The sequence below is a fragment of the Cyprinus carpio genome, unplaced genomic scaffold (assembly GCF_018340385.1).
Source record: "Cyprinus carpio isolate SPL01 unplaced genomic scaffold, ASM1834038v1 S000000658, whole genome shotgun sequence".
Classification (NCBI taxonomy): Eukaryota; Metazoa; Chordata; class Actinopteri; order Cypriniformes; family Cyprinidae; genus Cyprinus; species Cyprinus carpio.
This window is the reverse complement of record NW_024873392.1, coordinates 6495-13460: the sequence shown is the minus strand read 5'-3', so window position 1 is coordinate 13460 and position 6966 is coordinate 6495. Positions and strand designations below refer to the sequence as shown.

At 42.3% G+C, this 6966-nt stretch overlaps 1 pseudogene; it reads left to right on the top strand.

The window, feature by feature from the left end:
- The first annotated feature begins 2843 nt into the window (after positions 1–2843).
- LOC122143043 lies at positions 2844–5701 on the top strand (annotated as a pseudogene).
- The last annotated feature ends 1265 nt before the right edge of the window (positions 5702–6966 follow it).

Here is a 6966-nt window from a genome sequence, read left to right as displayed (position 1 = left end):
TAAAAGGTCAGAGGAAAAGGAGAATGAAAGTGGTTAACAGATGCTAGTGCATTCATTAAGATCTAATCAATACTCTATGAGAGGAAGCTCGTGGGTTTTCGCTTTGAATTAATTGCAGATGATCAGATCAACAGCTCGGTGACGACAGTTTATTTAGAGTCATGATCATCGAGACTGATCGTTTAGGAATTGTGTTGGGGTTTGCATTAGCTCTGCAGTTTATTCCACACCCAGCGGAGTAATTGTTTCCCTTTAAGATGAGACATCGTTACTCCAAGTTCTTTGATGATAATTTCAGGGTTTTTGAACAGCTTTATACTTGTTATCTTAGTCATAGGCAGCTCTGTACTAGTTAGTCTGGTAGGGTATAAGATGGTTTTTTTACTACTTTTCATTGTTTTTTTTTTTATCTTATGTTTTATAACAGGAAATGGCTATAACCTTGTTTGAATTATTTCAACTTATTGTCTATTTCTGTTCTTCATCCAGAATATAGGTTACCTTGTATTTCTTTGTTTAGTTAACCCTTTTAGGCCAGTTTAGATGTACATGAGTACATGTCTGAATGCAGCATTGTGTGCATGTTGCTTTAAGGCATCACCCCATGTTCGAAATCTTTTACTAAACATGCTTGGCATGTTTATGTACTCGATCCTTGTAACCTGGAACCTTGACCCACTTACTTTGCGTGAAAACAGATATTACATGAGTGTGTTGGGATGTTGAGATGACGATGTGATTTATTGTTGTGGGTTGTATCCAGGGTTGCCCAATTCGGCTGAGTGGTGTTTTTGTGCCAAGATTCCCTAATCTGAATTTCAATTAGAGAAATGTTAGGCCTACATTGTAAGCATCTTTGTGTGATCTCTGCGTTTCGTTGATTTGGTTGTTTGTAATTAATAGGTGTTGACATGATATGACCGTGCATTTGAAACAGGTTTGTACGAATAGAGGTCTTTTGATGTCTTCGGACAATTTTTTAGGAGTTACGAGTCTGGGTTTTTTCTAGGGTATTCTGAAACGTTTTAGCCCAGCACAATATCTGACATGCACGTGAACAAGATGCACTTTTAGTTTGTCTGCAAATTCCAGCAGTGCCTGGAAAATGCAAGAAAAAGGCTGCTGGTTTCAAACAGTATGAAAGAGTTTGAAATGATCACTAGTACTCATAGTGGGAGTTGACTTTTGTACAGAATTGATTAATGCATGATCTGGTCTTATGGTGTGCATGCTTCATTTATTCCAAATAAAAATCTTGCATACACCTGTAAAAAAAAATGTTTTGTTGAAAATTCATTTTTCTGATGCATCAGATTACAGATTTAATGGTTGGATACAGACGCAAGATAGTGGTTGTGCCGTTGTTTTGTCATCTCAAAAAGAGCTCATGCTCTTTTGGGCGCTGCCCAATAAAAAACCCCACCTTCATTAGCACAAATAGGGAATAACATTGAAGAAGAACATTTGGGGTGGTAACGGAAGGCCTTGAATCTTCAGATAAGTGATAGTGTGTATCTCTTAGTTGAGGTCGTTTATCAGATATTTGGATCAGGTTTGGCTTGGCTTCCACGTTTTCTTGGATCTCTAGAGGCTAGGGTTACAGTAAGCACTTAGATTCTTAATGTTCTACGGTGCACAAATCTATAGAAATGTTCTCTTATCAAGTTAAATGACCTAGAATTATAAAACCCATTTGCACAGTAGTGTTTTTAGGAGTTTTTAGTCACTTTAAATCTTCACAGAGAAAAAGTGAACGCGTGATGGTGTTCTTTTTGTTTTAATTAGCTGCAGGTGGCTGATATAATGTGATGCATCTCATTAAAGGTTTGGTTTGCCAATGACAATCTTCATAAGCCGCAAAGTACTCTCTGTGTGTTTGAGACAATAAAAATCAGGGCACCCAGGGGTCGTGCACCAGATAAGGCTTGTGATGAGGTTTAGAGCAGTCCTTGCCAGACTGTTTACCTTTGTTGTTACTGGCCGCTTTGCACTTGACTTTTTTTCAGCGACCAATCTCTTTATGTCTAGAAGCAGTGTTTCCTATCTGGATGGGACTGCTGTTTGGTGGAGGATCGGAATGTGCGGCAAAGCAATTGAAGACCAGCAGCATCTTCTCAAGAATGCTGTGAAACTCTAGAAAAGTCTTTGGTTTTTTGAGCATGGGTCTTGGTGTCTCGAAACAGTTTGCCCAGCAGTTATGGTTTACTATGGCAGTTTTTCTCGTGCTTGAGGCCTATAAATACCCTGAGAGATGGTATCATGCGATAGGGTTTCGTTTTAGGGCTGGGTATACTGGTTTTTATGAACAAGTAAATGGGACTGTTCATTTTGAAGAGTTAGGGTTTCAGACTGGGTAGAGGGTTGTGAAATGATTTTTATAAACTAATCAGCCTTTTGTCCTTATAATGAAGGATCTGAAATGGCTAAAGATTGAACTTCTCGTTGTTGGAATTTAGTATTGATTTTGCCTTTGGTGGGACTGTAAATATCTTGTGACATACATTACAGAATTTCTTTTTATCACACCTTCGGTCATCATTCGTCTGCTTACGCAGTATTTAAATGAAAATTCACGCTGCCTGTTTGGTTTCATGTCCCCATTATTGGTTGGCTCAGTTGTAATTGACATGATGAATAACTCTAAATAGTAATCTGCGATAGACAGCTGATTGAAACAACTGATAAATATTAGCATGTACATTACACAGATTGTAGTCACTAATTCGTATTTTTTAGGCTATTTAAGTTGTATTATGGATTTGTGAGTCTAATATGCAAGACTAAGCCTTTTACTAGAATCTAGTACAAAAAAATAATGAGTTATTCAATTGGTGTTCCACGGGATGGGTACTCACCCAGCTAATTGTTTGTTAAAACACCAAGGCATTGAATAACCACAATGCTGTGAATGTGAAATGTCTGGGCATTGTGCAAAGGTAAATCCCAGTTTTTCCCATTGAACACCAGTCTCGGTGCGTCTAAGGTGGCAAGAAACCTGTTTCACATCCAAAGATTCTGCTGCACAGCCGTGGCTGTTCATCCTGGGAAAGGGGTTCTGTTCTACCGTTCTCCCACCAAACCCATGTGATACCCCAGTAGGTTTCAAAGCTGTCTGTAACCCAAGTAGTGGTGACGTCCACTAGCTTTTTCACCCAGCCCCCATTGACAACAAGGACTGACCTGGAGGTGCATTAATCATGCTGGGGCAGGAACGTTCAGCCTAGTGGACGCCCTCAGAAGAAAAGAAATTGTGTTACTGTTCAAGCCTTTTATGCTCTCTGGTTTAGCTGAAAGTGGAGAATTGACACCAGACTAATACGATGCCAGCTTATGCCATCTATGAGACGGCTTTTTTCCACAAAACAAAGTTTCATATCGATTAGGTGAGTTAAGACTTGTTTATGTGGATTTGCTTGGCATCAAGAGTTTTGTGGTTTTCCGTTAAGCCTGTTAGCTTGAGGTGTCTATATGATATGTGTTCCCACAACATTGACAGTTCACGTTTGCAGCTTTGCATGTTTCAGTACACTCACTTTGATAGTAAAAAATGGTGGATTGATTAGCATTGCACAGGTTCGTCCAATTAGCTGCCTCTCACAACAGAACGACCCTCCGCTGTGAATTTGCCAGTCAGGTAGCAATAGCTGTATTGAACTATTTCTGTTTTAAAAAGAAGGAATTGGCCGCTGCTTCCATAGGCCACACCCAACTGTGTATGCAACCAGCACAAGTCAGCAAAAAAGGTCACTTGGTGTGAACTTCTGTCTAGTAAGTGTTTCGAGTAGGACATAAAACACATATGGAATTTTTTTTCCAAGTACCGTGCAACGGTTTTTCTCTTTTAGCGGTTTCATAGGTAAAGAACCCCCAGACGTTGGAATGTGAATGCAACCCATCATGCCCAAAACCATTGATGCTGCAGGCTTAACACCAACAAACAGAGCCAAAGTATCTGGGTGATTGATAATAGTAGTAGAAATGCCCTTTTTCGGGCCCACAAGAATATCCTGGCAGCCAGCAGTATCTATTTCAAATCCCTTATCCTTCATGACAACTTGATTAACCTCGACACGGACATGGTCAACCCGTCGGTTTTCCGGCAGGTTCTGGACTTCATTTATACTGGCAAGCTTTTGTCATCTGATCAGTTCAGTGACCAAATCGTTCAATGCCTTATAACAGGCAGCAAGCTACATCCAAATGCATGACCATGGCCCTTGCCTTGCCGGAAGAAGCTCAAGCGTAATGGGAGCTCCTTCTAATAAAACCAAATCCACAACATACCAATGGCCACAAGAACGTCTAGGAACCCAAAGGTGTTGACTACACCCGTGGACTCCAAACCATGTCAGGGTTTAAAGACAGTGCCAGAAGAATAACGCAAGATCGGCATGCGGAAGATACTCTACACAGCATCGACGTTGTATTGCGAGGACGCGATGTGTGGGAAACACCCACTGTACAACCTCAGCAAAATCACTCAGCCCTCAAGAGTAAGAATGGAAGCAATGGCAGTTGTGGTATGCAGGAAAACTTGCCATAGACCTTTCCAAGAAAACAACAGCACCACTCAGGGAAGCACAGCCACTGAAGACGTAGAAGTAAGTCCAGCAGCATCCCACAAGAATCACCTCAGTCTGCCTCAGAGAATCCATAGCCACAAGTGCCTCATTTGAATGAGAACACCCACACGGCAGAAACTCTCACTGCAGGAGAGACCATGCGACCTGGGGCGAGGAGAATGCGGAAGAAAGCCAACCGGCCTCTGGACGTTGAAAAGCATAAAAGTTCCCGACAGGTCGCCCGGCAGAGAGCGGGCAACCCACGAGTGAAGGCAACAAGGGCGAAGATTAGAAGATAGAGTCCACGAAGAAAAGAGGAACTTTACCCAACGGAGTTGTCAAAAGATTGGAAAGTGGTTGGTGCAGAGGCTCCCTGGTGGAGGAAAAATGGCAATTCCGAAGTATCCTTCAAGTCGGAAAAGATGATGAGTGGAAAGGTCTTAGAGATATGGACCCGGAGCAAAGTGAAGAGAGTGGGACAGATGCGAGAGTGAAGGTGGGCGGAATAGCACCACATTCACAGTCTACCGACAGGGAAGGCTTTGAGCCTGCCCTGGGGGACACACCTTATGTTTGCACTCCCCTGTGGTAAAAGGCTTGCCGAGCTACGAGGAAATCTGAAATACGATGCCCATGTGGAGACCCTACACCACGAGAACGAGTTGTACATCACAGGAGGAGGATGATGATGATACCTATACCAAAGGAAGATGAAGTAGAAGCGGAAGGACTTGTCTCACAACAAAAAATAACCATGTCCTTGGCACTGAGTCGCGTCGCTTTCCGCCACTGGCTGGTCTGCAACAAGAGCTACAAAAGCATCCTGGCCACTCATTCGACCACATGAGAAGACCACTGGCTTACCAGTCCCTCCCCGTGCAACATCTGCTGCAAGATCCGTTCACCAAATCGGGGCACCACGACACGTCACATGCGCAGCCACTGGGGCTCGAAGCCATCCGGCCTGCCGACGAGTGCGGCATGCGCTTACAAGCGTAACCCCCACCCACAAGGCCAACTGAACACATGCGGGTTCACTCAGGTGAGAGAAGCCATACGAATGTCAGCTATGTGGGGGCAAAGTTACCCAGCAGCGTAACCTCATCAGCAACCTACGAATGCATACCTCCCCGTCATAAGCCAAAACACCTTGAGACAAGTAGACCCTCCCGGGCCAAAAAGAGTCAATGAACCCTCTTCCTTTTGACGTATCCTGCAAGGAGCCAATAAATCCAAAGCAGGGTTCTCTTCTGCTGTTAATTACAGGCGGAGCCTTCAAAATAAACGAAAGCCCAACACTGGAAAGGATAACCAATCGGTATGAGTTTATGAGCACATGATTTTTTTTATTTTGAATTTTATGTGAATGAAAAAACTAGGGGGAACTATGCTGTGTGTATGATTCGTGGGGATATGTGACCACTCTCCAACCACTGCAATTCCTGGCATTGCTTTCCAAGGAGTCCATGTGGTTCTGTATGATTGTTTAGGGTTTTTTGGTGTTGGTCCAGAAATATCCTTCTTCCATTATATGGTCCTTGAAAATTTATCACTTTTGAGAGTTCTGGGTGGTATATTTATGTTAAACTCTCAGCAAGGTTTAGCTGTACTGACCAAGGTAGTCTATACACAAAGGTTTTAAATTCTTTGAAGTGTCTCATAAGGGGTCTCAAATATATCGTTGTCAGACAGCAAGATGGCTTTCTGTCATCATTTAAGTGGGTTTCATAAAGCTTGGTGCATCCAACAAAACTATTTGCCCAGTAGACCTACTCTGCACCTCACATCCATTGGCTTAATTCTAGGGGTAGCTGGAAAAAGGGTCTTTGAAGTTTGTACTGTGGTTGAGGATGCGGTGATCAGATGGATTTACTCTAATGTACTGCCCTACATCTGGGGGGCAAGCAATGAAAAGTGGTGACGAGAGGGCATGGGTGTCTTTTTTTGTCGGTTTACTCACATAGTCTATCGGGTTTTATTCTCAAAGAAAGCCAAAATAACGGTACTTGTTTTAGATTTTCTTTCGATAACTATTGGTATGTCTGTGAATGTTTAACACTGGAAGGTCTTTTCCTTACATTCTTTGGGATAGAGAGGGTTGGAGTGGTTGGGGATGGGTTGGGCAGGGGTCATTTAAGTGATACTGACAACTTCAGAAATTCTGTCGGTCACTGTTATTTTTCCACTTTTTGATACGTATTTCCCTTCACTAAAAAAAGGCAAGTCTGTAAGGTCTGTTCATTGCTACCTCTTTATTAAGAACAATACATTGATTGCAACTATGGAGGGTCCTGAAATAGATGTGGTAAAGTTGCTGAGGCTTTCAAGTAGTTGTAACTGCCCCAAAATCAACAAAGGTTTTTTTTTTTTTTTAAGTTTTAAAAAAAGCATTAATGTTAGAGAT